We start from the raw sequence: 26,430 nt of genomic DNA, 5'->3' as shown, positions 1-26,430 counted from the left end.
AATGTAGATTTTATTTCTCTAATAAAAAAAATAGCAACGCTGCTTCAATGCATTTGGATTAGATTGCGCTACACAAAATAAACAAAACTAAATATTTTCTTCTACAAAAGCAGTTTTCCGGAGAAATAAATAGTTTTACAACATTCCATATCCATTGTCTTTCGCGTGTTAAATTAAAGGTTCCTATTTTACCTAATCTTTATAACGCAATAATTCCTGCTAGAGAAAATCTATATAGGAAAGTGTTTGTTGCTAATCAAATGTGTTAGTGGAAGTAAGCTGAAACTGAAATAATTTTTCTCGAGCAATTTTAAGGAAAACGGAAGAGTTTTAGACTAAGATTTTCGCTTTTCTTGAACTGCAATTTTAAGCAGAATGAACTGATTGGTTTATTTTTTCAACCATATGGAAGATTTATTGATTAAAATCAGAAAAAGAAGCGCCGGAATTAATTTTTACGCACACATTGTTGACATTAGTTATACACTTGCAGAGTCTTGCTCCTTACTCCTGCGTTTTGAAAAGTCAACCGAGATACCTTATGCTTATTTCCAGGTAAAGACGTTGAGGAGCACTAGAAACAATTGAAAACTAGAGTGTCTATAATTGAAAGTTCCGAATAAACAAACGGCCTGCCAAACTTGTTGTAAAGTTGTAAAACTAACGAAACTGCCAACATTTGGAATAAAATGTTCTGAACTGTTGCCAACATTACGAAGGAGATGTCGTCACTCTGGTTATAGGCACTCTAAACCTAGTGTTTTCTTTCCTTCCGACGACCGGTTGAAATCGTAATTATTTCAGAGCGACTCCTTCGTTCGCAAAGGACACTTGCCTACTATGCCTTGGCTATACCGGTAAGCGGGTGTTTTATGAATGAAATAATTTGCCGCACAGGAGAAAATGCTACTTTCTCTTTCACTCAATATAGTTCTCCTCTCGAAAGCTTTAGCGTCCTGCACATCAGCGAATCTGTATCGGGATGGTGTTCGTATTTGGATACCGAATCCCACACGAACGGAAGTATTTTAGTCAACGACGGCAGCCGAATCCACTCATAACGAGCTCTGACTCTGTACGGTAAAGAAGGAAAATTCATTGCCTTGCGAAAGCTCACGGCATTATCACAGTTGGTGTAGTGAAGGGTGGTGAAAACAGTCGTTCTGTTCCACTAGCAAGCGTAGTGCTGTGCTGGTGAAATTTGGAAGTTTACACTAGTTTAACAAATCACAGTTGGAGTTCAAATTCGGGATCCAGAAGAAAGTGAGTTTTAAAAGTGAAATTCTAGTCGTTGATTGATTGATCTCAAATGTAAAACTACTCGAAATCACTGCCACGCGAACGATCAGAGTTCATTATCTCCAGAAGCAAAGCGCAACATCCACAAGTGATTAGTTTTTCAAGTGCACTTTTTGTATTTGTATCGTATTTTTCCAGGCATGCATTTATAGAATCATCGTGACTGTCAACACGAACACGGTTGGCATCGAGCAACGAACAGTTGAAAAGTGGGTGGTTGAGTTAGGCGGAAAACATATTTTTATGTTTTGTTCGTTTTCGCTTGAAACAGGACAAGGACAAAATTACACTTCGGTTTCAATTTTGTTCTTCTCGCACGGAGGCACCTGGGAAAAGGTGTTATGTCTTTTGCCGGGACGATCCCAGCAGTAAACGTTGGACTCAAATAGCATTATCGGGATTTTATGGAATTTTGTTCGGTACAAATTGCAAAACAAAAACATATGAGAATCCACACTTGGTCATCATTGTGTACATACATTGATTGTATTGGAAGTTTTAATACTGGTGTATTATTTTCTTCTTCTAAATTTTAAACTATGCCACAAATCATGGAATCATGGAAAATTATATGAAGTTAAATGTAAATGAAAATGAGAGACAAATAATGACAAGAGTGTTGGTGATTAACAACAATGGCGTACAGAGAATATTTGGCGCCCGGAGCAAAATAAGATGAGCCGCCCCCATCGTTGGTTTAGTGACCAAAAAAAAGCTGAACTTCGTAAAGATGACTTGGACGAAAAAAGAAGGTCCCTAGGATTGGTTTGCGCCCCCCTAAAAAACGTTGCGCCCGGAGCGAATGCCCCCTCCGCCCCCCTCCCAGACACGCCATTGATTAAAAAATAATTTAGTTGACCTTGTTCGACTGTGATTTGAGGATTAAAAGGTGTTAAAATCGTTGTAAATATCACCAATAAATAATAATTTCTTCTAAGTGCAAGAAGAGTATGAATGATAAAGTAGCTTTAAGTAAATTGTTTAACATAGATCTTCACGGTAATTTCTAGCAACATTCCAACTATATCTTCGGATTAGTTTTGCTATTTTTCGCAAATAAGTCTGAAGGATTTTTCTCAAATCAACTTGAAATGTCATTAACTCAAAATGTAATAGAAATATTGCTCTTGTGAAATTTATAGTTTTTAGCGTTCACGTGAATATCAGAAAAACACGACTGAATGAATGTAGAACACTTCAATATTATTATTTTTACGTTTCGTCTTTGGCTTATCAGTGCAGAGCAGTTCGAATTGAACTGCTTAGTGCTAAACTCGGCAGTTCAATTTGAACCGCTAATCAGACGTAAAGTTTCTGCTACTTACAGAACACTTCGTTTTGCAACGGAGTGCAATGTCTTTTCTGACGTGCCGAACAAAAACGTGCTTTCGACTATTTCTGGCCGATGCAGGTTTGTTCATTTAGGGGTTAGCCAAATTTTGTGCTAGGGCACATAACCGTTTTTATTATTTTTACGTTTCGTCTTTGACTCATCAGTGCAGAGGAGTTCAAACTACTTAGTGCAACGACTAGTTTGATCAAAATAGATTCAGTCACCTCTAAGATCTCGATCTCTTCAGTAACTACACACATACACGCATACATATTTTCTATATTTATTGAATCTACATGTTTTTCTGCATAAATTTCGTTTTTTTCTGTGCTTGTAGTTGAAGACAGTTTCAATCGATTTAATTATAAAAATATAAGGGTTACCACTTTGATTTCAAAGATAATGCGGAATTTCCAATATATGGTTGAACACATCACATTCGACCAAATATGTTGCATAGATGGAACCGTGCTAAAAACGAGCCAATATAATATGCTGAAGAGTACTGAAATCTTTTAATCACTCAGAAACGATTGTATTGCTAATTGTGTCTAATTTGATTGCAAGTGTCATTTCGTCGTGCTTCGTTCAAAACCCCAACTATTGAGATATGATGGAAAAATCGACTACACAAACTATCGATATCTCCGAGACTAGTTGACGGTTCCTTACAATCTATGGCTTGTTTGATTGGTATTTCGATAAGCTTGGCTTTGCTTTGACCGCTCGTGAGTTTCCTGTGATTGATCGAAAACCAGTTTTTTTTAATGTGGAACACATTTTTGTTTTCTATATAGGGGTGCAAACTAGAAACTCAAGAAAAATACAAGTAGAAATGTGGTCAGGTTTTGAACAATTACAGCTCAGTCAATTTTGTATCAATTATTAATATCATGTCACCATTTGATTGGAAATATTTCTACGTATTGATTTGAATGTTCATAGCCATGTATTTTTAATTGTATATCATTGTCCTATTTTGTCTGCAAAAAATCTCCGGTATACCGGATTTCCCTGCCATAGTCGACGGTTTTGAAGGAGTAAGCGATATATCAAAGGGAAAGCATCGCTCTGATTGGTGAATCGATGCAAAAGCGAAACTGTTGGAAGCACGCGAATCTATAAATAGAAGCGAAATTATAGCTAACGTTTCAGTCCTAACCGTAGCATGCTAGAGGTAGGTTGTTGCTAGACAGCAAGACTAAAAGTGCCATAAAACGATTTGAAGCTTTAATTGGTATGCTTTGATCTTGTGTCATGCAAGATCGGATGAAATTCCATGTTATGTCGTTTCACCTGAGTAATTGACAACTACCCCAGGGTAAATTTTGAGTGCATAAGATTAATTACTAATTTATATAAGATGAACTCGATTGATAATGAGAAAAAGTTTATCGCTTCAACCGAAATCACAGAATGGTAGTAATGGTAGAGAAACGCTATAAAAATAACTACTTACATACGAAACTTGAACGCAAGCTTGGCGAAGAGAAGCTTAAATATCGATATCCGTATCGCAAGCATGTACAAACATATAATTGCGTACATTTGGGCTATTGGTGTAATTTCGTCGGCTACAAAACAAATACAAATCACGACAAATATGTAGAGTCTATATTCTGGGTTCACGTGTTCGTTGTTGGTTCCTAATAAAGATCAATCTAAGCAGACCCTCGTGCTTTTGTGGATTCAAAAGTGTGACGATCAATTGAAAATGTCGATCATTAGAAATTTTGGTTGCCTTGTTCCACATCAATGGCTCGAACAACCCCATGGGGCTGATCCTTTTAGTTTTTTATTTAACAATATATTTAATAAGTCACACTGCTTTAGCTCTGAAATACCAAGGTCATTTGTTAACAGCACTTAAGACTAGGATAAATTTCAAGGCAACCGGTCTCAATAGGTCTCAATCTCTAGGCAGCCGGTTACCGGAAGAGGAATATGGAGTTATTTTAATTGACAGCCAGTTAGTTCCTAACTGAGGTGCTATGTTCAACTATCGCTTTAGTTTAGCGACTCTCGGATTGTCTCATGCTAACAGTGCCAAGGAAATTGTTTTGCTTGTATTGTCCTGATCTCCCAAAAATTTCTACTAAAAACATCTAAGACAACCAATACGTCTGAGCCGAAAAAGAATGTAGTATTGGCCATTCGGATAATTCGAGACCTACTCAGATAAGACAATTCGTATTCCTCCCGGAGAGATTCCTAGTTGGTTATACAAACACTGAACAAAGCATTAAAACAGTTAATTGCTTCTCATCTGTCTTACTATAATTTTTGCTCTACTGTCTGCCATAAAACCTACAATATTTCAATGCTCAATTTGAGTCGATGTGCGTTAAATCGAAATAATATGAAAAATTGTGTTCGTATATATTGTTTGTGCTTTTAGTGCAGATTAGCCGATTCCGTCTCTGCTATTTTCAATGTTTCAACCTACTCGACGAAAAATATTTGTAGTAGTTGTGAGCATTTTTTTTTGTTTGTTGTAACTTGTGAAAAAAAATTGCGAAAAATGCGAAATTGTATGTGAATTTATAGTTGCCCTGAAGATGAAGAAGTAAACCTTCGAAACGTTGACCGTTAACGTAGAATAAATATTTTGAAAACAACAAATTAACAAAAACATTTAAATTAAGAAGAAATTTACTTTTATTGTATTATTTATTGCGATATAAGTTAAATTCATTTTGTTAAGATTTAAGTTGGGTGTGCAGTCACAAGTGGTGATTTTTCAGCCCTATTATATACATGATTTGGTTATAACTATTAAGACATCGTTTGATTCAGCAATTGAGTTTTTTTTGTCATACATTAAACCTAAGTATTTGGCTTTATCAGACCATGCCAATTTCAAGCCATTCAATTTGAAAACTTGATTATTGTTTTGCTAACTTGGAGAGTTTAATCAGTTGAATAGTTTTGATTCATTTTGATCAGAGAAATAGGAAACTGGAGATCAGACATTTTTGATATTTTTGTTCACAGTGGTCGAAAATTGGCTTAAAAACTACTAATTAGAACAATTAAGATATGGCGCTTATGGCAGTAATTCTACGATAATTGTCAATGTTCTTTTGTCTCCTTTTTTGTGAACTGGAAACATGTAGGAAGATTTCCACATAACGGGAAAGACTCCGGTCGTGAGTGATAGTTGAAACAGTTGGCATAAGGGAGTTACTATTGCACTTGAACATCTCTTCAAGACAACTGCCGGGATACCGTCGGGTCCAGCAGAGTGTGAAGGTTTAAGTTTTACGATTGCCGTTAGTACAGCGTCGATGTCGAAATTGATTAAATTCAAAGACTGGCTCGATATGGGAACATTAAGAGCCGCCTGAGAGATTTGGTACGGGCTTAAGGTCTCTCTAGAAAAAACGCTGGAAATTTTTTTCCTAAACATATCGCTTATCTCTTGCGTGCAGGAACCAGTTTGTTGTTCGTAAACACGGTCGAGGGTAGGTCTGATTCCTTTCTTAGCTCGTTAACATGTTTCCAACATGATTTTGGATCGGACTTTAGCCTCCTCTGCACATTGCGCAAATAGTTCGAGTAGCAACGCTTGGCTGTCTTTTTATATACTATGTTTATTTGCATGTAATTTTGTCGAAACACTAAGCCGCCAAAATTACATGCAAATAAACATAGTATATAAAATTCATTCTCAACACGATATATTTTCAAAAATGTTTACTTATAGAAGAAAGTAAACTAATTGGTCGATAACTTGATGTTTCTGCTGGTTTTTATTTGGATATGAGGATCGAAATTACTTCAGTGTTTTTCCATCTCTTAGGCTAAGAATGCTAAGAAAGCTGATGAAAAACGCTTATTGAAAATTTAACCAAGAGTCTCAAGACAACATCAGGACGATGTTAATAAGAATATTGAAAATTCCATGATGTTGCCTCCATGTTTCCTAATCATTGACTTAATGTCATTAAAATTCGTCTCAGTAATGCCATCTTGTAACAATAATTGAGTTGAAATATGACCATATTTCAGTGAAACTTAATTTTCAATAGGACAATCATATTAAAGTTGTGAACACTCTCGAACTGCTGATCAAAGTTTTAAGCTTTTTCACCGTTTGTAAGAAGTATTTGATTTCCTTCTTTGAGAGCAGGAATTTGTTTCTGTGGTTCTGAGATTCTTAAGTACCTTAGAAAGCTTTCAGAAAAGTTTAGAATATGGTTTAATTTGCACAATTTCTTTTGCGAAATTTTTGTTTCGCAAAAGGGTAAACCTATATTTACTTTCTTCTTGTAAATCCTTAACTTTGGTTTTCACAGTAGGATCACGAGAACGTTGTCATTGTCGTCGATGAATATTCCTCAAACGAATGAGGAGTTGAAGATTGTCATCGATAATAAGAGAATTTAATTTAATGTGAGCTTTGGGAACTGACAGATTCCTAGCTGTTTATGTAATGATTCATGTTATCTATTTGTGTGTCGATGAATTTTTCTAAAATCATGTTACAACAAATGTCCCTTGGATCTGTTATAACCAGATCTATTGTAGAGCGGTTTCTCACGAAACAAGTTGGATTACTGGGATTATGAACTGTGAAGTAACCAGCAGAGAGTTGATTAAAAATTTTTTTCCATATCGGTTATTTTGTCTACAATTCCGCTGAACATGCAACAGGTAAGCTAGCGCGCTAGTGTAACTGACGCAAGATGAAGAAGACGGGACAGATTTACCTGTTAATAAATTGTTTTCATTAGAAGACGGAAAACAGGAAAATCGAATTTGTTTTTTGTTTATTTACAGTCGAAGTGAAAACTTAGGCGTGCATTTGAATCGTTTTGTTGATTTTCAGGTATATTCTGTGAATTTAATATGGTTGAATTGACTTGTTATTGTCTAAGCGAACGAGCGTTTAAATTTTTTCTAGACAGGACATTTCAAATAGCTGGATTTATTATTTCCATCTCAGTTAGAACAAGAAAATTTATCAGTGATTTCATTCATTGGACAGACATTTTTCGAATGCGAATTACCACAATTCAAACACCGTATGTCCATATGACAGTTTTTGTTACCATGGCCGAAGCCTTGACATTGCATTAAGTTTGCAATACCATTATGCCGTTTTTAATGTTCCCAACGAGTTTCAACGTGAAACATGAAACGAACTTTTTCTAATGTTCTAAAGCTTTAATTGTTTACATAACTTCGATTGAAGTGTGTTAGACAATCAGTCCCTGTCCCCTCCCGAAATCAAAAACATATGATTATTTAGAATGTCTCAGACATATGTATGTTACAGAAATAACAAGACAGTAAACATAATGAAATGTAATACAATATCAGTTCCAGTGGCAAAGTTTAAAGTGTATGTTAAAAACAGCCGTAAAAGCCACACCGAGAATTAGGTACATAAGCAGTAACATTATTTTGTAATCTTTGCCCCACCCCTCCCCACCCCCCAAATGAAATCCTGGGTACGGGCCTGTAGACAATGTTCCTGAGAGATCCCAGAGCGTGGCTTAGTAATACCATTCGTTTTTTCCATGATAATGTTAAACTCTCACAACAGAGAGGTCATATGAAAAGATAAATTGACTTTGGATATCTGGTATGTTACGTCCGGAAACAGTCGTTTTGGTAAAATGCGAAATTAGTTTTCTCTGTTCCGCTAAATAAATCTTGATGAAGCAAACATCATCATCTCAATGAATTGACATTTCCTTTTCAAATTTCCATTCAACGGAAGCAGTCATTCAATCAGACTCAATAAGGCAGTCGAAGACTTGTTTTTCGCACGCTTCAACTATTGAAAAGTCTAACAAGTTTCCTTTCGTGTGTTGCGAACATAATTTTACAAAAACCAGTTTTGGGCTAGGCTTCAAGGATAAACATGTTAAACAGACAAACAACAACTTGTTCATTGTGTGTAGCTTGACACTGATAACAAACATCTTTTTCCTTTGCTTTTTCTTTCCATTCATGTGTTTTTCGTGTTTTATTGCCCAGCAGTAACCCATCGAAGTCCAACCCTCAGAAAGCTCCGCAAAAGCTCTGAACGGTAAGCGTCTGTGTATGTTTGTTGTTAATGTTGTCCTGCGGCACGGTCGTATGCAAACGTGCGTGTGATACACAAATTTCGAATCGTTCACGAAGCTAAAGATAGAGGAAATAAGTCGACAGTTTATCGCTTTCGTATAAATAGTTTCGGTTTCGTTCTCTAACGAGTGGTCTACGAAAACACAAACACACACACACAGAGGCGAGAAAAAAACAGATACTTCCGTAGGTATTGGCAGCGATTACCAGCGGCGAAGGTATCGGAAAATCGTTAACGGAAAACAGCCAAACGGCATCGGCTGTGACACTGCCGGTAAGGACAAGGTCGAGGTAAACATTAAAGACAACAAAAATAGTAGCCAGCATCGAGTGAACATTTGAAGGAAGGCACAGTAGAAGGTAGAATTGATTAATTTAGCATATTGGGTAGAAACTCGGTTTCCTATTTGCTGATGGATAGTGAGGAAGAGAGAGTAACTGAATTAGATTTAATTGATGATCATTTTTAGATACTGTAGAGAGCCAGTATCAATGGTTGTATCGAAATTATTCTTGATCTGGATTTCTTGGATCTTAAAAATGTGTGTTCTTACTAGTTAAGAATAAGATTTAACTTTCGCATATTCCTAAGATCGTGAATTCTACTTTCTTTCTGTCTAGGAACGGAATTTATGCGAGTTCGGCAGAGAAAATGTTTCGAACAAACGAAGCACTTCATGGCTTCAATCCTTTTTTCGTGGTTTGAGTTATTTTGCCATTTTTATCGGTCTAGGTAGAATTTTCCATTTTGGGTTTTCTAGCAACTATAAAGTGTTTTGGTTTTCTTCTACATCACATACAAACAGTGGAGAGGAATGTTTTCTGTTCGATGATCTGATATTAAAAGGTTGAATGATATAAAAGGCAGTATCGTTTGTGGTCAGCATAGAGATACATGTGCTCTTTTTTTATTGATGTTAGGAATTTCACTTCATTCCTTCATTCAGACAAAACCAACTGGTTATCTCATTTTGACCAGAAGTGAGGAGCTAATTCAATAGCGTGAGGTTATTTAAAACTCTTGAAAATTGTTCATATGTTTCGGATCTGTGGTTTCGTTCTTATTTTGACGTGGATACGTCTTATTAGACTATGGGGTGCCATTTCAAAATTTACCCTCCGGGTGAGTGATTATATGATTATTAATTTATTATAAAATTTTTAGTTGTATGACATACCCAAATATAACTCAGAATTTAAGTTTTCTCAAATGTTTGGTATAAACAAGTATCAAAGAGGAAAACTTTTGAAGCCTGTGTTTTCTTTTTTCTGTCATAAGTTTTGAACGCATTCGCATTTTCTTTCGAAAACACTAAGGGCGCGTTGGTCCTCTGCCAACATAGTCCAGGTCTCGTGGACATAGAGAACAACCGGTCTAATGAGTGTTTGTAGATGGCCAATTTCGTGCGGTGGCGTACTTTTCTCGATCGAAGGGTCTAAATTCCGCACGATTTCCTGTGTCCGATGTATGTTTCCATCATCTTCTCAAGATTACGTGTCACAATGACAATACCGATAGCGAAGACAAAAAGATGAACGGACTTTCGGAAGATCGTGCCACTCGTGTTGATCCTCGCTCTTCGAATCACACCTTCGAAAGCAATATTGAACAAGATAAAATAGAGTCCATCACCTTGCCGTAGCTCTCTCCGAGATTCGAAGGGACTAGAGAGCGTTCCAGATACTCGGACGAAGCACATCATTCTATCAATTGTTGCTTCGACCAATCGCGTCAGTTTATCCAGAAAACTGTACTCGTGCATGATCTGCCATGGTAGTTCTCGATCGATTGTGTCGTATGCCGCTTTGATGTCAATGAATAGGTGATGCGTGGGTAAAGACTGTCCCAGAAAGTATGGGCGCTTTTTGATTTCGCTGTAAATAATTCAGAAGTGTTAGATATTCAAATTATATATATATATATATATATATATATATATATATATATATATATATATATATATATATATATATATATATATATATATATATATATATATATATATATATATATATATATATATATATATATATATATATATATACTGATAATATTAGACTACAACAACAGAATATTATTCTCAACATTTGCTACTTAGCCATTGTAAACTAGCTGGCGCACCTTCTGACGAACGTTCCTCATTAAATTCCGGACAGACTTCTTGGCGTCAAGTTTTGACACTTTTGTCCAATCTTTTTCGAACTGTTGAATGGTTTCGGCTGCCGAGACATGTTTGCTAAGATGTGCCTTCGTTAATGCCCAAAATTCCTCAATTGGTCGAAGTTGTGGGCAATTTGGTGGATTCATGTCTTTTGGGACGAAAGTGACATTTTTGGTAGTATACCATTCTACCGTTGATTTCGAGTAGTGGCAAGAAGCAAGATCCGGCCAGAAAACAACAGGATCCTTGTGGCTTCGAATCATGGGTAGAAGTCATTTTTGTAAACATTCCTTGATGCATATTTCGCTGTTCATTAAGGTGATGAAGGGTTTCGAAATCTTACCGCAGCTACAAATTACTTGCCAGACCATAGCTTTCTTACAAAATTTTTCGACTTCAATCGATGTCTCGGACTGGTTTAACACTTGCCCTTCTCGCACCGTATAATATTGTGGTCTCGGCAGGGATTTGTAATCGCGTTTCACGTAGGTTTTGTCGTCCATGATTATGCGGTTCAAATTTCTAGCAAGAATCGTATTGTACAGCTTTCGAACCCTCGGCCTGATCGATGCTTCTTATTTCGGACTACGTTTTGGTTGTTTCTGCTTTTTATAGGTTCGAAGATTCAAACGTTATTTAGCACGAAGAACATTTGACTTCGAAGTGCCCACTTTTTTGGAAACATCCCGAACTGAAACCTCCTTCTTCTGCTCGAACGCCTTCAGTATACGTTTATCCAACTGAGAGTTAGCAGGACCTTTTTTTCGACCCATTTTCGGTTTATCTTCAAAGGTGTTATCCTCACCGAACTTCCTGATTGCATTTCGCACGGTTTTTCACTTACTCCTTCCATTTTTGCTATCTTTCTCAGTGACAGTCCGCGTTCAGTGCACCATTTGTACACAATTTTTCGACGTTGTTCTGCTGAAATTCCACGTATTTCGAAACAAACTAATGAAAACGAATAAACTACTGCACAAGTGGTTAGAGAAGAGTTTAAACAACAAGACGCAGCCATAAAAATTGATTCTGAACCATTGCTAAATGGCAGCGGTTTTTGGTTGCGTCCATACTTTCTGGTACAGTCTTTAAGTTGTTTTTACGGCACTTCTGGAGCACTTGTCTTATCGCGAATATGGGATCTGTAGTAGCTTGGGCTGCAGTAAATCCCACTTGGTACGCCCTTACGAATTCCTTAGCTATTGGTGATAAACGACGGCATAGGATTTGAGAGAGAATCTTGTAGGCGGCGTTCAGAAATGTGATTGTGCGGTAGTTGCAACAATCATGCTTATCACCCATTTTGTTGATGGGATATACCACTCCTTCCATACCGTCCTGCGGAAGAATCTCCTCCTCCTAAATCTTGGAAAAATCATCTAGTGCAGTCAGTCTAGCCAGTGCCTCTCCTCCATGTTTGAACAGCTCGCCTGGCAATTGGACAGAACGGGTTCTGGGAATTTGTCGTCAGCTGTCCGGGAACCAAGATTTATCTCTATGTCGTTCTCTGTATTTTGTGTTTTGTCATTCAGATAGTCATCATTGTACTGCTTCCACTTGTCGATCACCTCACATACGGTCGTGAGAAGGTTGCCATTGATGTCTCTGTACATTTTTCTACGTGAGCGGTTCACTTTCTCATAGAACTTCCGGGTATCATTTACGTGGTATAGCTTTGCGATCACGATTTTCCTGGTGGCGCTACTTTTTCCGGAAAGCCGAGTTCTGTCTGTTCCGCGCCTGTTTTTATCGTTCCTCGTTCGCTCTCATGAGGTGCTGCAACATCCTCGCATTTGCTGCATTCGACCAACATTCGCCGTCAAACCAGTCATTTCCTCGTACCTAGTACAGTGGCAGTAGTACTACTTATGGGGCACTTTATATTCCTCCAGCCATCTTCAAGAGTCACGGCACCAAGCTCTTCCGTTGGTAGCTCTAGCTCCAGTTGATGCGCGTATTTCTCGGCGGCAGTACTTACGCTACGTAGCTGCTTCAGATTGAGTCTCGGCGTTCGTTCGAGGGCGTCTGTAAAAAAAATTTCTTCATCGGGTCTCGTCTCGCATTGACGCATTTTGCTCAGCACTACGAAGCCAGTTCCTAGTACATTAGATGTATCACCACTCTGGTAGAAGGTAGCCGCTCGATGCCCGCTTCTCCACACCTTCTGCCCAGTCCAAGAAAGTACCTGCAGTGCTACGACATCAATTTACGACAGTATTCGATCGCACCTTTCGAAGCCAAACGATTTACAGTTCCATGTGCCGAGCCTCCAATCGTTATTCTTATTTCGTCGCCTAGGTCGACGCCGATTACTAGATTATTCGTAACGAGTATTTTTCGGGCGGATTGTTAGGTCTGTCTCAACCCCCTGGGGTAGCTTCTCTGTTATAACTGACACTTGCGACAAGTATTTAATTCTGTTTACGGTAGGGTTATCGTACCTTTGCTCTCTCGCGCCCTATCGCAGAAGGCGGTAGCACCCAGCCGGTGACGGTTATCATAAGACACATGTGGAGACAGGAGATAGGGACTTGTGGCCATTTGACAACCAGCCAGAAAAAGTAATAGAGTATTTCTGATGTAAAAAACCTCTTCTTAATCCACCTAGTGGTGTGACAATGTCTTTCTCTTGTTATTCAAACAGTCTCACCAAAACATATATTTTTCTTTGGGATAGTATTTGACACGAATTTGGACTGATTTTTAACACAAACTCATTCAGATTGTTTCCGTTAGTTCAGAAAAGCGTGACTCACAGCCTACGTTGCCCATTCGACATTGGATTGTTTGTGTCTGGATGTGTGTGTGTGCAAAAATAAGAGGTGTGTTTCTCAGTACCGATTTTGACCAAACTGGTTGCAAATTAAAGGTCTTCCAAGTAGCATTTACGCTATTGTTTTTGGATTTCATGATTACTTTCCGAATTATCCAAACTGTTATGTACAAAATTGGTGTTTTTTGACATCTGTCACAAGTTGACATTAGGCCCTTTCAAGAAGAATTCTGACATTTTGAATCTGAGAGTTGAATAGTGCAATATTTTATTGCCTGTCTCATATCGAAAGGCTATACAACCACTGCGAAAACTAACTTTTGTGAAAGCTAACTTGTTATATACCATTTGACTCAGCTCGACGAACTGAGCAAATGGCTGTGTGTATGTGTGTGTGTGTGACAAATATTGTCACTTTTCTCGGAGATGGCTGAGCCGATTTTCACAAACTTAGATTCAAATGAAAGGTCTTAAGATGCCATAAGAATATTCCAATTTGCATTCGGATCAAACCACGGGTTTCGGAGGTAGGGTGCTTAGTATAAAAATATCAATTTCAAGAATATTTTTTCCATATGCTACCTCTATATTGGCTAGTTTTCTTTAGTTTGCAGACTATGAGAATATGTAACCAAAAATGATTAGCTGAATTTTAGTCCAATTACCGGTACATTTTTTTTCCAAAATACAAATCGCCATAGAGAAATGTTAAAAAAAATGTAGGTGCACTATGCCGATTTCCACCTTTCAGTTCCGGAAGTACCTACAATAGTAATCAAATGTGATAAAATGGAGTTCACTTCACTTTCTCACATATGATTGAATAGATTTTCACTAGATTGAATTCAAATGTAGTATATCGATGTAGTAGTAGTGTGCAGAACAGAAATCTTCAAAACTCTTTTCTAAACTTTTTTGAATTATAGTATTTCGGAGAATTTCTGCTGTATTAAAGATTGCTTCAGATAGAATTGGTACAAAGACAATTGCCTGTATGTAAGCTATTTATTATTGAATTCAAGATCTTTTTTTATACAAATGTAGCGTTTTCTTTATACTTTCAAGAAAAATACGGATAAAATTATTCGTCACGGTTTCGAAGGAATTCTCGAATTTTTCCCGTAACACGGCTCATTAGGCGGCGCACACCTTCTTCGTCCATCGTTTTAGCTATCTTATTCCACCAGGTCGTCATCTGATTGATGTCTTTGACAACCTTTCTCTTTGCCGTGAGTCTCCTCTTCATGATAGCCCAGTATTTCTCAATAGGGTGGAACTGGGGCAGACCTCTTTCTCTGCATACCATTCTTGAACGACTTTGCTGTGATGACAGCTTGCCAAATCTGGCCAAAACATTACGGGATGGTCGTTGGATCGAATGAACGGCAAAATTCGTTTTTGGAGACACACTTTTTGGTATAGTTCCGATGCCATTGTCTTATTTGTAACGAAATGCAAATGCTCTACCAAATCATAAATTTTCTTGCAAATTTGTCGGCAAAAACAAATTCAAATTTGACTGGAACATCTCCCCGAGCCGAATTTTTGACCTGGGATTTGCCCGAAGTCAGCCTTGGCATAGGTTTCATCGTCCATCAGAAGACACCCGTCGAACTTGGTCAGCACCTGGTCATATAGTTTCCGAGCACGAATTTTGACCACACTATTCTGTTTTATGGTCCGATTTGGCTGTTTGCTAGCTCGATATGACTTGATTTCTTCCCGGAGTCGAGTTCTCCTCACGGTACTATGGGTAGCACCGAATTTTCTGGCCAAATCACGGTCCGACAGATTAGGCTTCCTCTTAATCGTCTTCAAAATCTTACCGCCCAGTTTCCAGTCGACAGTTCCACTCCGACGATTGGCTTGAGGCTTCCGAATCGTCGTCAATGTTTCCTTATACTGTTTGATAACGCGCCATACGGTATTTCTGAGCAATCTCAGCTGTTTAGCTAGCCTAGATGCAGACCACAATGGATTTTCCAAATAACTCTGCACAATTTTTTCCCTTCTTTCGGCTGTAGAGGATAATCGTTCCACTGAGAACTTATTTGTTTTTTTTTTGCAAAACCATAGAAAAACGTATAAGATAAATCCCACAGAAATACTTCTCAATCACGCTTTTCGTAATGTACATTATCAGTGCTGAAATAAACTAACTCCAAAAGAGAGAGAGAGAGAGAGAGAGATGGAGAGAGATGGAGAGAGATAAAACAATCTAAAACATTCTTTCAGTTCTGTCAGGAACACAAGACAAGGAAACGAGCAGCTGTCTATTCTACCACAATGACCTGCGGTATATGTGTAGAGCGAGAAAAACTTCTGGCCGACAGTAATGCCGGTTTTGTTTAATGGAAAAACTCTCAGATGTCAGAATTTTTCTCGTTAGGTTCCACTCGGCTACAGAAAAAAATAACATTCAACCTCACTATTCCAGTCGGCTCAGAACTCGTGTGGTGAAAAAAAAATAAGCTGAACCGGATGTAGGAACAGCTTTTGTAAATGTATATTTTTTTACTCACTTTTCGGACAACCGTGCTGCGAGCTCATCTAGTGTGTGTGTGCTTGTTTCTTACGCCGAAGTAAAATACGATATTTTTTCAACAGCGGAATGCTTTGGAGCAACATTTATGCATTAAGTATGGTGAACAAAGACAAGTTGCGACACAGTATAAGCCAACTACGTTCAATCAATATGAAGATACTGTTAGCTTATATTCATAAGGCTGTGAACCATTTCGCGGTTAATTTTAACTTTTGGTTGAAATCTGACACTCGAGCGGTTATTTTGATGTTGTCAAAAAAAAAAATCCTGCTCGAAAACATGGTTATTTTTGACTGATTTTATTTATTTTCCAGGTTATTTTCCGACACTGAAAAAAATTTCACAATGAAAATCCTAATATCAATTCTTTAGCTAAAATTATTTCCAGTGCTAAATGAACCCAAAAAACTCTCCATCCGTCAAACTTTGAAATGAGCCGCAGTTTTAGTTAAATTTAACTACTCGACACAAAATAACCGCTCAAGTGTCAGATTTCAACTAAAAGTTAAAATTAATCGCGAAATGGTTCACAGCCTAATAACAACTGGAACATGTGCAACCCAATTAGAAACTTTTATCTCGGATACGGTAGATTTCCTAGCGTCACTCTTGAACGAAGCAATAGTAAAACATTTACAACCAGTTTTCCATTTTTCATGATTGTTGCTTTGCGTCGAGTTGTGTCGCAATCAAGAATATCAAGTTTCTGTGTCAAACGGGAAGGGAGGTTTTATTTATTCTTGGAAGGCGAAAACTGCCGTTTACATAAGGTACTAGGGATGTACATAATCCCATCAGTAATTTTATTCCAAGCATAAGCCGTACATGCTTGGAATCGAATTGTAAACTACAAAAAAATATTCAGCCTTTGGCAATGAGTACAGATATGAGAAATGATAAACATCGTCGTGAAATTCACTTACGAGTCAACATTTGCAGACAAGTTTTTGAATTTTTCTTTTGAACAAGAAATGAAACTGATCAAACGAAGAGAAATTGTTCACTCTATCAACCCAAACATTCCGGCTTGCCATTGAAATTCGATACCCTAAATATATCTCTTCTGCCAATTAGTTTTCTCCTGCTGCATCAAATGGTTCGATTGTGTTTCCGTTCGTTCGTAGGAAAAATAATCGATAGATTCCCGCATGGACACAATTTGTGGAGAGTGTGATGGTAGATTCGGACAGTAAGCCGGCCAGTTGAAAAGTCCCTTATTCCACTCAAGCGATTGCATCACATCCGACAGCTTTTGGTATTAGGCATCAAACGTTCCAACAGCGAATGCTACCGTTTTCCACACATCGCCCTCCCGGAGTGCAGAAACAAATGACGCTGCTTGGAAATGGAAAGGAAATGCCTGTTATTGTTAGCAGTTTTGTTATTGCTCTTCTATTCGACTTTCCTCGAACAAGTTTCTGGCGATCACAACAACCTACACTTTTTGTTTCTCATGCGTGAGTATGATTATTAGCAGACTATGCGCATTGCTAAAGTTACAAGAATCACAGCCATAAACAATTAATTTTTCTATTCCCAAGGCTGTCCGCTTTCAATAGTCGAGGAAGAGGTAGGTGTCTGTGAAGGGTGTCGATTTGTTTACTTGCTGCGGTCTTTGTGGAAATGTGCGTATGATTTATTGGCGAAGACGTCGAACTGTTATTTAGTCTTGAACGTAACGAATGATCGAGTTTGTTTGAAGAGAATGTTTAAAATTCGGCTTCTATCGATGAAATCATGGGTTTTCGCGAAGCATCTGGATAAATGAAATACTATTGAATGGGTTGAATTTAATGCCGGCCGGCATGCAGATCTGCTGCAGAGTGGTTTGAAAGTGGCACGATTTGTGTTTGTACTTTATAAATCATTATTAGCTAACTGCATTCAGTATCATGAAGTGCTTATATATTTCAAACAAATCTTATTAGATCATGATTTAATTCACAAGTTGAGCACATAAAGGGTAAACGGATTCAAATTGCATCCACCTTCAAACGGCTATAACTTTTTACCCATTGAGCACTTTCAATTAGAATTTTGCATAGTATTTTTTCGTACTGGGGGAACAACCCACTATTTTGGAATATTTAAAATTATCCCTTAAAAGTTCAAGGTCGATTTTTTATAATATTTTGAAGCGTTTTCGGTATTTTATTTTAAAACGAAATTGTGCGTTTAAGGATTAAATACGACAAGAAACTACCATGTGTACCCAACTCGTTTCAAAATAACTGCCAATATTTGTTTTGAATATTAAGATAGCAGTCTTGCATTGTTCCGTATAAATTTATTTTGTTGTGAATACGACTTACTTTATTATGGGGCGCCTTTTCAAAATTTACCCCCTGAGAGAGTGATAAGTTTTTGATCGTGAATATCTCTTGTTTTTTTTATTTATAACAATTTTTATTCAGGCCAATTTGCGTATAGCTTTGCGTGGCCGATTTACCCATGTTTTTGTTACACAATATAATTTTTTTATTGTTGGATCTCGTTGTCACCCTTCTTCTAGGGGGAGAGGAGCTTCCATTTCCTTCTAGCGAAGATTGGGGGTCATTTTGTCCGTTGCTCATATTATCCATTGCTACATCGTAGGAATTGTGAGTGGTTTCCGTTTCCTTGTTTTCATTGTTGATCGCAGTCTTGGGTTCATTTGCAGTTGCTGTAGATGCGCTTTGTACATTGATTGCAGTTGATAGTTGGTTAGATGGTGAAGGTGCTTTTGAAACAGGAGCACTGCATTCACTAGTCTCCGTTGTTGGGTGGTTGTCCTTGTTTTTGTTTGTTTTGTTTGTTTTCGCAGTTTCAGTGCAAGGTTTGCCGTAGTGTGCAGGTTGTTCACAAAACTGACATGTAACCAATTGATTTTCATACGTAATCAACGTTTAACACGGATGTATCCCGTCTTGACCACAAATGATGTAAGATGGAATTGCTTTACGTAGTTGCATACGTACCACTCGCACGCCATTCCGGATACCCGTGAAAAAATTCCGCCATACTTCCTTTTCGATGGAAAGAACTTCACCGTACTGCGACATACATTCCCGAACATACCCCTCGCTGGTCTGCGGGGGAAGGTCATGCACGCGTACTTCTATGGCATTGTCCACCATGTACACAGGGATTTTATATTTAACATTGTCATGATCAATACTGTGCACCCCGTTATTAACCGAAGCAAATGCAATTGCATCTTTTTCACGTTTAAACATAATGTACACACAGTTCGACGCCTTGTTGAATTGAATCTCACTTACATCATTAACGTTTAGATGCATTCGTTCCTTAAGCAAGATTTCAATTTCGGTTGCTGCAGGTCTAACTTTGCAGCGCTTGAAATCAATACAAATTGAATTTGGCCTTGCAGGCCAAGTTTCAGGCTTTGTTAAATCGTATTTGCCCATTTCGTACACTCTATTGTTCACTGCACTGTATTGTCTTTGTTTCTGTCGTCGCGACCGTAAGAAATTTTCGACTGTGTCGTTTGCGATGCGAGCACGAACTGAATATCTCTTGTTGTATCCAACGTATCAACATGATTTTTGCTACATCCCATAGTAAATATGATTACAATTTTATGATAAAATTTTCAGTTGTGTGACATAATCTCAAACAATTCAAAATTAAACTTTTCTGAAATGTTTGGTATCAATGAGTATCAAAGAGGAAAAAACATGACGCTTGTTTGCCTCTCTCGTATTTTGAAAGCTCATAGCTCAGTGATCTGTGGAAGGATTTATATAATCTAACTACCAATGGATTCGTGTATTGCAATAACATTGAGGTGATTCATCTTTGGAATCCAATTGAAAATCACAATGAATTCCTAGTAAAATTTCGGACGAGTTTACCGATTGTAAACGCCAAGAGCCATGCAGATTCTGTTGTTCGTGACAATTCAAGGCACTTTTCAGTACCACAGATCATCATTAGGAATTAATTGAATTTTCTCTATTTCCTACCAAAAGCATCAGAAGTTGAAAAAAGTTTGCGCCGTCACTAACACATTCAATTACATATGCCGTGCGAAACAGGGTTGCCACATATACCGATTAATCTGTAATCTTCTGATGTTATTTGTTTTTCCAAAAAGTTATAATAATGAAATAATAATAACAATCATATGATATTATTGTTATTATCCTTGTTGGTTTTCCTATATTTTGAATTCGTGCCAGATTTTTCATTACTAATTATGAAGTGCTAGTGATAATATTACGGATACAGGAGTTAAGGATCTTGATACATTCCAATAATTTTTCATCTTGTTGAGAAGATTGAATCTGAGCTGAATAATCAATATTTCGAATGATTGATATTTTTATTTCAAAATTCTTTATGAAATTTAACCATTTGTCCAGTATTATTTCCATTTTATCAATATTATTATTATTTATTATTATAATTATTGTGATTATTATTATTATAGTTATTGTAATTATTAACATTATTATTATTATTATTATTATTAGCAATTTTTCGTACCCAGCCTATATTAGCAAATTTAAAAGGAATTGTTTCAAGTATGAATAAGAATATACAGTTTTAGAATAGTAGCTGTTTGATGTAACTAACTGTACTTTAATGTAGGTGCATCGTTTTAAACTCTAGTAGTGAAGAAGGGGAAAGTTTGCACAATTCACACAATCGGTCAACTAACTGATATTCGGAAGTGTGAAGGAAACGTGCCAGTTTTTTTTCGTATTCACGACATGCAGTTATGTCTCTGACATTACCCACCCGCCTTTTTGTGTGCAAATTTTCGAAATTAATTCTTTGAGAATTTTAGTTATCCTGGCCGTTTAGTTTGTTGGGGCTGATGATGGAAGGTGCCTAACTCGTGCATATCATCCTGCATTTTCTCGAATCATATTCGATCAAAATGTGCCTCGTGCGAACGGCGCACAAAACAAATCCATTAACGGTCTAGCCAAGGATGTACATAATACATTGTTCAAAAAGTCCCGGGACTGGCCCAGCGATGACGTTTGTAATATCGAACTTACCTCATTTTTCGAATTACTTGTCCTTTGATGATTTCAAAAAGATACTCTAGGGTAAATTTTTTGGCTCGAACGAGCGAGTCATCGCGCAACTGAAATTTATTTTGAAACAATGGACTATACACTGAAGTCTTTTTTTATGAGAATGTACGTCCCGCATAAAAAAACCACATAAAAAAACGCATAAAAAACCACATAACTCTGAAAATTCGCATAAAAAAACCGCAGAAGGGAAACCGCATAACTCTGAAAATTCGTATAAAAAACCGCATAACTCTGGAACTTCGCAAAAAAACCATAACTCTGAAAATTCGCATAAAAGAAGTCGCGTAAAAAAAAACAGCATAAAAAAGACCGCATAAAAAAAGACCTCAGTGTATATCATTCTAAAAGTATGGTACCGAAAGGTTAGAAATGGCTAGACCGATTGTTTTACATTTGAAGGTGATTGTGCTGATGAATAAAAAAATACTGCACAAGAAATATTGTTTTTCTAATTAGTTACGGAACTTTTGGAACGGAGTGTTAGCAACCTTCTCTACGGCAGTATCGAACCGTACAGAATGCAAGTCGATACGATACTGAATCTTGTTTTGTGTGAGTGATTTTCTTGAATGAGAGCAGAAATCTTATGAAAACCTTGAATTTACAGTTACTCACAAAATTGATCGTTCACACGAATGATGCTACATTTTATTGCAGTTTCTTACTGTTCTAGCTAGCATTTTTTCTTCTTTTATTTTTATTTTGAAGTGATTTTACAATGAAAATTGTTTTGAAACATAATTGAACGAAAACTTGGATTAAAATTATTTTGTTGTTAGAAATAATCGATTTATAAGGAAATGTATGTCTATTTTAATCTCACAAAATTGATCTTACACCAACATCGACTCAATTTACTATGAACTCGTTTTATGTGTAAGCTGTCAGTTTTAATAGTTCGTTTTAGCTTTGGTTTGAAGTTATAAATTGCAATACAGAGAAAACCGCTTTTTTAGTAATGGAAGGCCAAAGAAAGCAAAAAGACATTTCTATAAGAAAATTGATCGTTTCCTTGCGCTGTAAAGGAAAATCCTTACGCGAAATAGGAGAAATCGTTGGACGATCACATTCCACCGTACATAGTATCATTGACAACTGGAAATACGAGGGAACTCTGAAGTTCTGAAGGCAGAAAGGGGAAGAAAACGGATCCTATCGGAAGTTGACGAACGGTTTATAGTTCGCAAAATACGAAATAACCCGAAAAAAGTGAACCGAAATTGACGGCGGAAGTGTCTCAAGATATCAACCGACCTATTTCAACTGAAGCTGTTCGTCGCGTTCTCCGGACATCTAATCTGGATGGTCATGTTGCCCGTAAAAAGCCATTCATATCAGCAGTAAATCAGAAGTAGCGGCTTGAGTTCGCCAAAACCCACGTAAACAAACCGCTGGAGTTTTGAAATATGAAGGTAATATTCACTGATGACACAAAAATAAATTGCTTTGGATATGATGGCAGACAAATTGTTTGGAGAGAGCCGAATACAGAGCTCAAATATAAAAATTTGAGACCAACAGTGAAACACGGTGGTGGCTGTGTTATGTTGTGGGGTTGTATGGCAGCTTTCAGGCACAGGAACACTGGAGTTTATCGACCGGAATATAGACAAAATGCTATATATGGATATCCTTAAACGTAACCTAAAACCAAGTGCACAAAAATTAGGACTAACATCAGGACATTGTTTCCAACAGGACAATGATCCGAATCACAACGCACATCGAAAACCTGGGATAAAATTAATCGGCAGTTCAAGGATACTAACACATCAAACAAAAACACGCTGAAACAGAAAATAAAATAAGTATGGGAAAACATCCGAGCATCTTGCGCAAAGAACTAGTGGACCCAATGCCCCGTCGTTTGTAAGCCGAAAACGACGCTAAGGGAAGCCACAAGCAAAGTCTTGGCATTACATTCCTTTTGTGGAATTTGGCCTTTCTGTTTCAACCGATTCTTAGTGTACAGAATCATTGCATGGCTAGTACTATGGATCCTACCGACACTAAGAATCCTTCCAGGTAGGGGCTCGAACATACGACAACTGGCTTGTAAGACCAGCGGTTCAATGCATAGGAGAACCGCCAACCCGGGACATGGAGGGGCCACACTAAGTACTAAATTTTATCTTTAAATCCGCATTCACTAGCTACACTTAATAATGCAGATTTTCATAATGAGTGTACGATCAATTTTGTGAGATAGAACTAAGGCGTTTTTTGTTGCAATCGAACCACCAAATGGGAAGAATCTTAATATTTAAATAAAATGTATATTAATCCAATTCATGAAATATATAACATTGAAATTACATATATTTTGTTACTTTAAACGTACTAATTGAACAGCAGAATGTGAAAATGTGATATTTTTTCGTGTGTACGATCAATTTTGTGAGTAACTGTATGTATACGAAACTGTTGTATCTGTTCAGGGAAACCGTGACAATGGTTTGGGAAGCAGAGAAAGTTAGTCATGGCTCGTCACTCATTGAAGTTTCGATCACCATTTTTCTGAAATATATAGATTTATCTGCACGAATCTATGCGTAGGAATATTTCCAAACATTATGTGTAATGATATCGAAAATCAGTTGAAAAATTATAGAGATGGAGATGTTCAAAATCTGATCACTGTTTGTACGGTTTTATTTTTTGTATTTTGAACTTGGACCTCGGTATAGCAAACAAAGACGTAGTCCTACACGTCAAAAGATTTCTAGTGACTTTATTTATGTGAAGATAGAGAACGGAAAGGTGAGACGTGACAAGGTTCATTTGAGCATGCAGAAATCTTCTAGTAACATAGCTTTCACCCTCTACCAGGAAGTCGAGCTTAAGCATCTCAGCATTGCAAACCACTTGAGTCTCTGGTATGTAAGTAAAGTTAAAGGTCTTTTACCATTTACTATTGGAGAGTTTTTAAGCTACAAAATGGTGAACTTTTTCGTGATAAATCGCAATTTTGATTTTAAACAACATTTTTTTTCCTAATATTTCGTTCTTAAACTCGCAATAGAAATGAGGAACAGCGCTTGAAAAAATTTCAAATTAATCAGCTTTAGTCGTGAGATGTCGTGCTCACAACAAATGGCTACAAAAACAAGCGTCATTTGTTGACGCGAGAGATGTTACTATGTCAACAGTTTTCAACACCAGCGATGCCAACCCTACATAATTAACAATTTACATAATTTCTTCAAAAAATTATTTCCTATTCATTTTTTATTATTTCTCTAGATAACAAAGAAAAAGAATTCGTCAGAAAACTCTCGAAAGTTGGCAAACTTCATGGACGAATGACGAACTGGGACGATGGCTACACTCCATTATCCCTAAGGTATCGACGAAACCTTGGTTCAAGGGGATGAACATGAGTCGTGATTTCATTCGTGTTATGTCACGGCTCATGTCAAATCACTATACATTCAACGCACATCTCCGGCGTATCGGGATCGTGGAGAACGGGCTCTGCACCTGTGGCGACGGTTATCAGGACATCGAGCATGTCGTGTGGTCGTGCGTAGAGTATCGTGACGCCAGGTCGAAGCTACTGGAATCCCTCAGGGCCCGAGGTAGACCGCCTGAGGTGCCGGTTCGGGATGTGTTGGCGAGTCGGGATAGTTCATATATGCTTCTCATATACCAGTACCTTAAACACATTGATATACAAGTGTAATGTGTTATTCCTCGCTCAGAAAATATAATCTCCACCTACAGGTTCGACACTAACATCCGCCCGATTCTCTCGATCCCCGTCCCTGTTCACCATCTTCATTGGAATTAACAAGATCTTTTTTTTTGTCACTAACTTTTTCGTTCCCCTTTCCCTGTTTTTTCACCATCTCGATGGCAACTAATTAGATCTCTGTCGTTTTCAAACATTTTGTTCCCACACCCCTTTTTTACCCCGTTTCCCACAATATTTACTTCTTTTTTTCATTCTCTTCCGTAACATCACCATCACCGGAAGACCGCTCCAGACCCGCCGGGCCTTCGTAGCCTGGGGGTGTTTCCCGCGGGCCCTCACGGACCGAAGAATGCGGCCAACATAGAAAATTACCATCGCCATCTGGAATCATCTCATCCTAAATTCAATTCACCGGCCACTACCGATCGCCAGATACTATATTACATAATGATACTACTCTAGTTTTAAGTTAGACGATAATTAAGATTAGTAAATACCCTTGGCATCTTAGAGCTTAAGCAGTGTGCCTTAATATTATATTATATTATTGAATAAAAAAAAAAGAAAAAGAATTCAATATTGTCACATCGTTGTTAGAGATATTCTTACCTCATGTCTAATTATCAAACATCTATCGTCACCGATTACTTTTTTTTGGAAGTCTGTCTTTATCGCTTGGAATTCTAAACTCTTAATTTTACGTACCTTTTAATTTTTTTTTGTATTTGGTATTTGCTAATTTTCATTCTAAACATGTAGACGCATTTAGTGATTTTGACACGGATTTGACTTCAGGGAAAAGTGACATCACTGTTCAACACAGTGACCTTGGTTTTCCAGTAAATGCGAACATCGGACAGATTGTGTATCGTTAGTGCAAAAGAGTGAAAAGATACCGCAAAGAGCACGACGAATGCCCGATGCTGCGGGGACGGGTATATCAGGGTGATTATACACCCTCAACATAGTTTTTTTGCCCAAAGAAACGAGTGATCTTAAGGTTAAAACCTCGATTATTAAAAAAAAATAAAAGGCCGATGAATATTATCACTCTAGACTTCGACCAGACAATGCCTCGGTTTTTCTTCACTCTTTTGCAAATGGTGCAAAATTGCCCGATGACGGTCCGATCGAAGCGTTACGGCCGATGCGACTCGACAAAATTCACTGGGTTGGTCTCGTTCTCCAAAATTAGGGGAGATGCACTTTAGTTGATTTTGAATAGGTTTTGACCCAAAATTAGGTAGCGGCTGGTAAGAGTGTAAATTAAAGTTTAGTACAAGTGTTATACTATAACAAAGCACGCTACCCATTTTTACCGATCAACTCGAAGTCTGAGTAGATAACGACCTAATTTTGGGTAGCTTATAGAAGAACTCGACAATGAGTGATTTCTCCTCAAAAAAAAAATCAAATGATTTTCAGTAAAGGGTCGGGCAGTGTTGCCAAAAAGTCGATCAAGTATTGCCTACTACTTTCTGGACGTGTCTCATAT

At 37.5% G+C, this 26,430-nt stretch overlaps 1 protein-coding gene across 6 annotated transcripts in view; it reads left to right on the top strand.

The window, feature by feature from the left end:
• Positions 1-1,050: 1,050 nt before the first annotated feature.
• LOC131437871 (calbindin-32) overlaps positions 1,051-26,430 on the top strand; it is a 182,655-nt gene continuing 157,275 nt past the window's right edge. For 2 of the 6 annotated variants that reach the window (XM_058607508.1, XM_058607504.1), the window contains exon 1: positions 1,051-1,263. The gene's annotated coding sequence lies outside the window, so the exon portion shown is untranslated. The other 4 variants (XM_058607505.1, XM_058607506.1, XM_058607509.1 and 1 more) reach the window with 4 other exon arrangements.

This window comes from Malaya genurostris, chromosome 3 (assembly GCF_030247185.1).
Source record: "Malaya genurostris strain Urasoe2022 chromosome 3, Malgen_1.1, whole genome shotgun sequence".
NCBI classification, from domain to species: Eukaryota; Metazoa; Arthropoda; class Insecta; order Diptera; family Culicidae; genus Malaya; species Malaya genurostris.
The sequence above is the reverse complement of the archived record's forward strand: the minus strand, read 5'-3'. Positions and strand labels throughout refer to the sequence as shown.